The sequence below is a fragment of the Artemia sp. Qi Xiang Cuo genome, chromosome 10, assembly GCF_049724085.1.
Source record: "Artemia sp. Qi Xiang Cuo chromosome 10, ASM4972408v1, whole genome shotgun sequence".
In the NCBI taxonomy this organism is placed as follows: Eukaryota; Metazoa; Arthropoda; class Branchiopoda; order Anostraca; family Artemiidae; genus Artemia; species Artemia sp. Qi Xiang Cuo.
Genome location: NC_142803.1, coordinates 30,899,234 through 30,908,676, shown reverse-complemented (window position 1 = coordinate 30,908,676; position 9,443 = coordinate 30,899,234).

The following is a 9,443-nucleotide window of genomic DNA, read 5'->3' as shown; positions in this document are numbered from 1 at the left end:
AAAATGTAGAAAGCCATAGACTTGTTTCATATACTCCAATAGTATAAGAACTAATGCAAAAAAAAACCTTCTAAAAACTAAGTTTTTCAATTTTTAAAATGGAAAACTCTCTAGTGTTTATTATTTTCAGAATATACTTTTTTTATACTTTGATTGTTAACAAAACAATTTGACTCTGTGGTCTAAATGTAAGAATTGAAGCACGTTGATTCTGTGGTTTGATCGGACTGTAATCACTGAAGCAAGTGATTCTATGATTTGATTCTATGACTTTGATTATAAACAAAAGAGATTGATTCTGTGATCTGACTGTGAGCATTAAAGTGATTTGGTTCTGTGATTTGACTTTTAACCAAACGTGTTTACACTTTGATTGTAAACAAAATAGATTGATCAGTGGTCATTGTAAATAAATGAGATTTCTTTGATATAGTTCTTTGAGGTTTTGTTAGGATTCAAGTTGGGCTTGGCAAATGAATTCTTATCGAAGCAAGTTTTCGTTTTGTCTTAAGAAGACGAGAACTGGATAACTGCTGCAGAACTATTCATTCCCTTGAGGGTAAACCAGAAGCTCATATAGACTCCGAAAGAAACATATTTTGGGGCTTTTCTCAGAAGAAGAGTGCATCAGAAAAAACAGTGAAACCAGAGAATAACACAGATCCTATGTCATTTGTGATATTTAGTAACGACGTAGGGCAAAAACGTGCATTTTTCGTCAAATTGCGCAAGTGTAAACTGCACCTGAACGTAAGGGGCTATTCAAATACGGACTCGCGCGCTAACCTCGTATCTCAAAACCATGTTTTTTTACAGGAAAGGAAAAAAACCTCACAACTTTTTTAATTTGGAAGCTGTAAGGACAGCAATTGGTATATTGTCCGAGAAAGAATCCGTCATATGTAAGTTTAATTTTTTGCCTAGTTTAAGTAATTGGACAAAAAGTTTGACATATGTCTTATTAAAAAACAGGGTCCAAGGTACGAGTTTAGTTCAAGGCTTAAACGTGATCATTCTTACGTTAGAAGTGCAGATAACCACGTTTCTTGTACTGAAAGATGAAAGGATCCGTCCGTGATAAAGATCAAAGATTACTTGACCTCCTTTCCGGAGAAAACTACAAATAATCAATTGAACGCAAGACGAATGTGCATTTAGATCTTAATTTGCAGGCTGCATGAGTTGTCATGAGTTCAAAAGGGTTTCCAAGGCATGCAGGGCATTTCATTAATTTTATTTTTAAGAACACAGCTGTTAGGGAGGGAGGGCAGTATGGATTGATAATTTGACGGACGTTTTAAATGAGAATAGAAAGGCATACCTACAGCTGCCAATTCACGAGGATCGAAACGTTCATGATTCATAGTGGACGAAAGGGGTTTTTGATGATGGGAGGAATAAACAGCGGAAGAGACATGATTATACAGCTAAAGGTTGTGTGGCGGCAATTCTTGACGTTCAAACAAAAGAGTCACTGTACGTTGGTATTATGACAAATATCGTTATGTTTGACGGACGTTTTAAATCAGAATAGAAAGGCATACCTACAACTGCCAATTCACGAGGATCGATACACCCATGATTCATAGTGGACCAGGTGGTTTGTGATAATGGGAGGAATAAACATCGGAATAGACATGATTATACAGCTAAAGGTTGTGAGGTGGAAATCCTTGACGTTTAAACAAAAAAGTCCCTGTACGTTGGTATTATGACAAATATCTGTTTGTTTTCGGCGAAAAAAGTGGTAAAAACTCCAGTGTTTTGTACAAACTGAAACAAAAGAAGAGTGTGCAAACCATGTTACTAAAAACTAAACATGATGTCTACAGTTTTATGAATATGAAAAATATACCCATGCGAAAGTTTTAAAAGTCAGTTAATAAAGACTTAGAGAATACCTTTGTAGGGTGATTAAAAAATTTAGAAGAGGAGTGTTTGACGGATGATTTAAGAGATTTACTCATCAAGGGCCCCCATCAAAGTCCCTGGAAAGTGCAATGATATTTACCCAAAATATTCAGCTAGGTAATAGTTCTGTAGAGGATCGTTGATACACCAAAACAGGTTCTCCTGGATGTGCGATTTTGGGTGGAAATGTATACAGAAAAAGCAGATTAGCTCCTCAGTGATTAGATCATTTTTATACAATCCTGAAAGAGGCGCAGACTATCTCTCGTGACTCGTTCTCCAATAAGCCCTTTCCTACGTACTTGGTCAAAGCTGGCGTGCGTACACATTAAAAATAGCATTTAATCATAGTCTGAAAATTTTAAAGAAGACATTTTGCAAAAAAACCACACGCAACCGAGCAAATTCTAAGCCGAACGGCATGAGGTACTATAGGCCTATTAAAGGTAGATTTCAGGCCAATAGGAAAAGCAACTAGCGACAATCGCTGGGTAAAAGCACGTCTCCATTTGGCAGATTCTGCATATCTGCCAGAATACCGAAGCCGTAATCATTGTGATCTCCATTTGCAGTCATTTGGAAAAATGTTTAAACAATAGATTCGTGGGTGTAAAAAAAACACAATGGATATTCTTCGGATGCGTATTGTTCAGTAAAATTTAGAAATAATGATCCTGTTGCAGAGTCTAGCTATGATAGGAAACTCAATCTTCAGTAATTTATCAAGGTCTAGAATGAGCATAGCCAATGAAAATTTACAGCTCATGGAGCTGCAAAGAATAGGGAGGGAGCTTTATTCAAAATAGATTTGGGTTATGCCCCTAACTCTCGATTTGTGGGATAATATTCATGAAACATACACTGATCTTGAATTCAAATTAATTTTATGACAAATGAAGTTTTAAGAAATTATAAAAGCATTTAAAAATGCAACAACGCAAATTAAAAGTTATAAAAAAAATTCGGAAACTAGTGGGTTCTAGATAAAGTTTTGAAATTGACCACCCAACTAAGTGCTCACGGAATGGCTTTGGAGAGACAGGAATTTCGTAATACCACCTCCTTGTTTCAAAACAGTACCTGTGTTTGGGGCATAAAGTATATATGCCAGCTTTTGCGATAACGCCTGGGTTATCTCTCTGAACTATTTTGTATGACCTCTGGATTTTTGGATCGTTTTGGGAATTGTAAGTGTATATGATTTAATTATTAATTGTATTTTATGATTATGATTATGCCTATATACTGAGTGCCATACTATTGTCTTCTTTAATGCTTAATAAAAGCTATTATACTATACCAAACCTCGCTACAGCGTTATTTTAGTCGCTCGATTAATTCCCAGTTGGTAAGCCCAAGATAATTAGTCAGAGCACGCTATCAAAGGCCTAAGGCACGTTACCAAAGTTTACATACCTTAGGACTGTAATTATACCCCCTATAAAGGGCGTAATACGGTTTCAGGTATAACCTTACTTTATAACACCATTTTACTAAAGCTTGTGGTAATTGTGGAAAAACTGGGTCGAAAAGACTAAATAAAAATTGTATATTAAAACAAAAATTGGCTTTACCAAATGAAAAAGTGGCTTCCCTGTCAACGGTGCTTGAAATTGCCAGGCCGAGGGTCGCCGTCTATGGACGTAGCTAACAGATTCCACGACCTTGAGTCGTTAGCGGCTAGTAACTTAGAAAATATGGGCACCCACCACCATCAAATACAGATAGTAGAAGAAACAACAATGAAAGATCAAAATATATAGAATTAATTATACACCCCGTAGAAACCAGGAAACCAACGAATATTTTAGGAGAAGATTCAATTGCTATTATTGTGGAAAACCGAATCACTATGCAACATATTGTTGGCATAGAATGCATAAGGACGGCCAAACATACACAACAAGACGCCAGTTCAGAGCACAGGGGGGGGGCAGAAATGGAGAAAGGCGGGAAAAAAATAAAACTTAGCAAGCACCAAATAATATTCCTGATTTTATCCCTAGAAATCAAACGGTAAACAACATGCAAGGTCAAAATAGCAATACTGGAAAAAACTCGGAAAATCTCCAACACTTTTGACAAATTATAGTGGGCATTTAAACGAAGAAACCAGCCTGTAAGGATCGACAGAGCCGCACCTTTTCAAAGGCCCCTATATAGTTTAGAATGTTGTGGTAGGGAGATGAATAATAATTTACCGATTTTGTGTTGTTTTAAGATTCAGCATTTCCAAAATTTACCGTGTTTACTTGATACAGGTGCATCAAAATCCTTAATTCAAGAGGAGATTTTTAAGAGGTTCCCCTTAGAATGTAAATCACTAGGCAGTCAAAAATTAAGCATAAATTTTACAAGTCAGGAGCAAATCTCGTCGAAACCACAACCGGAAGAAAATTACGGAACGGCAAAAACTGTTTTTTTAAATCAGTTTAATTTAAACCATTTACTAGGGAATACTAAAACCCAGGTGGGAAATATCCTACGGGATAGTAAATGGACGTTTGCAAGACACAAGTACGATTATGGTTTAACTCACCTGATTACGCACAAAATACCAACACAAGGACCTATCATTAAAAAATCACCATATAAAACTCCTAACCACTTAAGATAATGGCTAGATAACCAAATAAAGAAAATGAAAGAACAGGGTGTAATTAAAGAGGGTGTTAGCGAGTGGTGTTTTTCACTTGTAATAGTCAGGAAGAAAGACAATACCTGGAGGCTGTGCATAGATCTCAGGGCGCTAAATGCAGTCACGGTAAAAGATTTTATGAGATTGCCACAAATAGATATAATATTAGATTCAGTTGGAGGAGCCATATACTACACTAGTTTTAAGCTGATAGCAGTATATTGGCAAACAGCCATAGACCCAGAAACAAAACATATGGCAAAAGTAATCTTAGGCGACGGAAGAACATTCACGCTTGAATGTATGCCTTTTGGCTAATCATGTAGCCCAAACTTTTGTAGTCGACTAATGAATTTAGTATTAAAAGATAGAGAACAAGGAGGAAAAAGGGATACATTAGCTTACTTAGATGATGTAATACTATTTATTAAAAACCTAGAAGACCATTAAATTGGGCTTAGAAGAATACTAGGAAAATTAGAGAAAGCAGGGTTACAACTAAAACCAGAAAAGTTAAAAATTGTGGTACCAAAATTGATTTTTCTTAGACATTTGATAAATCAAGGTACTATTTCGCCAGATCCCGAAAAATTCACAGTGGTAGAGCAAATTAAACTATCAAAGATCAAAAAGCTGTAGATCAGTATGCGGTTTGCTAAGCTATTTCAGACAGTATATTAATAATTATGCAGCAATAGCTCAGCCTTTGACAAATCTTTTTAAAAAATCAGGTAAATTTGAATGTCCACATAATGCTATAGAAGCACCAAATGCACTAAAAGAAATTATTGAAGGTTCCCGTACTTAAGTTGCCAGATTTGTCGCAAGAATTCTGTTTGCAAACAGACGCGTCGGCGCAAGTAATCGGAGTGTTTCTACTGAATATAAATCCTGAGGGGGAAGAAGCGATAGTCCAATATGGAAGCCGCTTTCTTACAGAGGCAAAAAGAAAATATTCAACAGTTGAAAGAGAATGTTTGGCAGTTGAAGTTTTTACCGAATATTTTCACCAATTTTTGCTTGAAAAAAAGTTTACTTTACAAGTAGATCAAAAATCGCTAATTTTGTTGCATACAATGGAAAAACTTCAGCGAGGCTTACAAGATGGGTACTACGTGTTCAAGCGTATTCATATAACCAGATATATATAAAAGGCCGCACCAACATTTAACCTGATTATTTATCACGGAACCCAGAGGGGGACGAAAATTTAATAACCACCATACACAGCGACCTTGTTGATGCGGGAATATTGTCAAATAGAAATATTTCGCTGCACCAAGATAAAGATGATTTTTGTGCAGCCACGAAGTCCTTTTTATTAAGTGGGAAAAAACTTCCAGAACACTTCAAATATTTTCTAAAAGAAATAGATAATTTTGATTCAGATGAGAACAAAAATCTTTTAATAAGATTTTATAGAGCGCCCAAGGAGCTCAGACCTTACTTAGTGACAATGGCCCTTGCTTTAGAGCAAGAATATTAGACGAAATAACGGAATATTTAGGTATAAAATGGTGGTATACATCAGCATATATGGCTTCTGCAAATGGAATAATTGAACAAAAAGATAGGGGATAACTTGCGTATATGCTAATAATACACGCAAGGCAGGAAAACGAAAACTGGGATAACCATTTACCTTTCGTAGTCTTTGCAATTAATACGGCTCATTCACGTCTTTTAAAAGAACCACCGTTATTTTTACAACATTTGAGGGATCCGAGAATGTGTATGGATGAAATAGAAAATGATAGAATTTATTGCAATCTAGATCTATATAAACAGGAAATGATTGTGCGTATGGAAAAAGCTATGGAGCAAGTTAAATAATTTGGAAGATGCAAAGACAATACAAAAAGTAAAATATGACGAGAAAAGTCAAAATAAGACAAAATATGTTTTAGAAGATCTAGTTTATGTACAGAAAACCAATCTAGAAGGAACAAACTAAATTAAAACCAAAATGGGGAGCACATTTAGAGTAATAAAGGTACTGCTAAATAGTCTAGCGTATGTTTCGAAGCACCACGATAGAAAAACTGAAGAGGTAGTGCACCATAACAGAATGAAAAAAAAATTTTTCTCAAAACCAGAAAAATCTGAGCATATTTCTTCAGATGAAGAGAAAGACAAAACAATTGCACCAGTCTATATAAGGAGACCATTTCAATTTTATAACCTTTTCAACAACCATGATAAATGGGAAAATTGTTAAGAGTATCTGGCCCGGTCTTGACTACAAACTCTCCCCAACCAACAAGAGAAATTTTTTTTTTATTATAAAAATCAGAATCCCACCTCCTCTCTTCTTAGTGGCACCAATAAAAAAATAGAAAGAAAACATTTTAAACATTTACAAAAAAAACAAAATGGAGTAATATTTGCAAAAAGAGAAAAGGAGTAAGGTTCAATGCCTATCTGATAGCAGTGATGAAAGTGACGAGGAAGAATTCCAAAGACAACCTAACGGTTCAAGAAATAATAAAAAAGAGGAGGAAACTAAAGAAGCAAAAAAACGTAAGAAACACAAGAATTGTATAAATTTCATAAACTAGACTCATCTGCAGCCTTGACACCGAAATGACCTTGGGAAGAAACTCCAGGTACAAGAATAGAGCTGAAAACCTGTGAAACAGACAACTCTTCTACAGAAAAGGATATGCTTATGCCTGGTCCCTCAACGAAAAATAATTTAAGAGAAAAACTGTGGAGAAAGATTGAAAAAACAAAAATTCAGCAACATGTTCCAACTTTGGCCGTTCAAGTAGCCAAATCGTTAATGCGAAAGGCAAAACGTCAAGAGGAATAAAGATTACAAAGTTTTGAAGAAGCAACAAAACCACGCTCAAATTCAGAACACTGTAGAGTGTAGACCAGACTATAGGGACCACGGGAAGACTTGTCAATATTATAAGGAATAAAAAAGTAAAGCTAGGACTCCAAAACCCAGAAAAACAAAAGCAAACAGATATAGGAAGAAAAAGCAACGCCCCCAGTCGCCTAATATTTGAATAACGTAATATTACTTTTTGAAAATAAACCTTTACACAAATATCTACACTTTTCTTAATTTACGTGTTAACAACGTCAAAGTTGTCTTCAAAATATATATTTCCTTAGTAGAAATCCGATAAAATGAAGCTAATAGCTCCTGTATATTCCAATTAGCTACGAATAATATCGTCTCCAGAGCCAAGTAGAAATTCGTCAAGGAAACCAACACAAATGACATCACATTTCATTACAGTAATTAATAGTTGTCTCGTAACTTTTGATGGGTTATTAGTTGAAGTTAATCAATTGAACATATCCAAAATTAGCATTGAAAGACAATTCGTTTGATATGTATACTGAAAAAATTACAGCATCCCGACCAAAGAAAGAAAAAAATAATGATGTAGGCTATTCATAAAAGCAAAAATAAATTTATAAAGGTAATCACTGCTGGTCTCTCGTTGTTAAGTAGATGTAATACATCTATTGACTTTTGACCTTGTGGGTTGCACTTTCCGTCGAAAAGGAAAAAAATTCTTTTTCTGTGACAAAAATAAAAAAATAATGTTAATTGAAAATGCAGCAAGAGTTTACATTAAGTGCGCACTACATGTACAAGTTAGCTGTAATTTTTTTATAATTAGTTATAGCATAATTTAATAATTTTTTTAATTTGTTAAAAAATGTAAATGGAAAAATTCAAGCAAAATTTAAGCACTCAAAAAAAATGAAAGCGACTTAGAATAATTTTAGAGAGCAAATAAAATGCTAGGTAAAAGAAACCAAAAGCAACTTAAAAATAAGCTAGAACCTAAAACTTACCCAGGAGATAAAAGCCAACGACAAAATCCATTAAAAATAAGCCAAAATAAAACCCATCGTCACAAGTAGACCACAGTAGTTCAAGGTAATAATTTTAACTTTAGCGATGTATTCGGTCTGAACGAACGGGGGATCCCTAGTTTAAATGATTAGTTGTCATCTGTTCCAGCCTAAACACTCGAACCCCAAACCGTTGACACCCAAACACAAACTAAACGCATTCGCTTTATTGAGAATAAAATAAACATTATACGAAGGAAAAACACACAATCATAGGTAAAGAACGATGTGGGCACAATGTGCTTTTTTTCTCCATACGTAGCGAAGGAGTTGTCATAGAAACTTCGAAAAGGGCTCATTCGATTGGAAATTGGAGGGGCTAGTGCCCTTTTTAATAGTCGAAAGTGATTGGAGGGCAACTACCCCCCCCCCTCATCATTCCCCCAAACACATCCAACCAAAATTCTTAAATAGCCATTTTATTCAACGTAGTCGAAAGTTTTTGCAATTAGGTCTTTAAGGATGACAACCTCTCCCTCCACAGCCCTCAGGGCAAGGGTTATAAGTTATTCCCTGGGGGCATATAAATTTTTTATTGAAAGCGTTGTCGTAGAAACTTCAAAAGGGCTCATTCAATTACACATCCAATCAAAATTTTGAGATAGCCGTTTTGTTCAGCTTAGTTGATTTCCAGATAGAAAATATATTTTTGAGGAGGACACTCCCCCCCCCTCAACCCTCAGGGCAAGGGTTTTAAGTTATGCCCTGGGGGTATATAATTTTTTTTATAGAATGCAATGTCGTAGAAACTTCAAAACAGGCTCATTCGATTAGAAAATCGAAGGGCTAGTACCCTTTTTAATGGTCGAAAGTGATTGGAGGGCAACTATACCCCCCCACGCCCATCATTCCCCCAAACACATCAGATCAAAATTTTGAAATGGCCATTTTGTTTAGAGTAGTTGATTTCCAGATAGAAAATATATTTTTGAAGAGGACACTCCCCAAAAACCCTCAGGGCAAGAGTTTTAAGTTATGCCCTGGGGACATATAAGGTTTTTATAGAAGGTGTTGT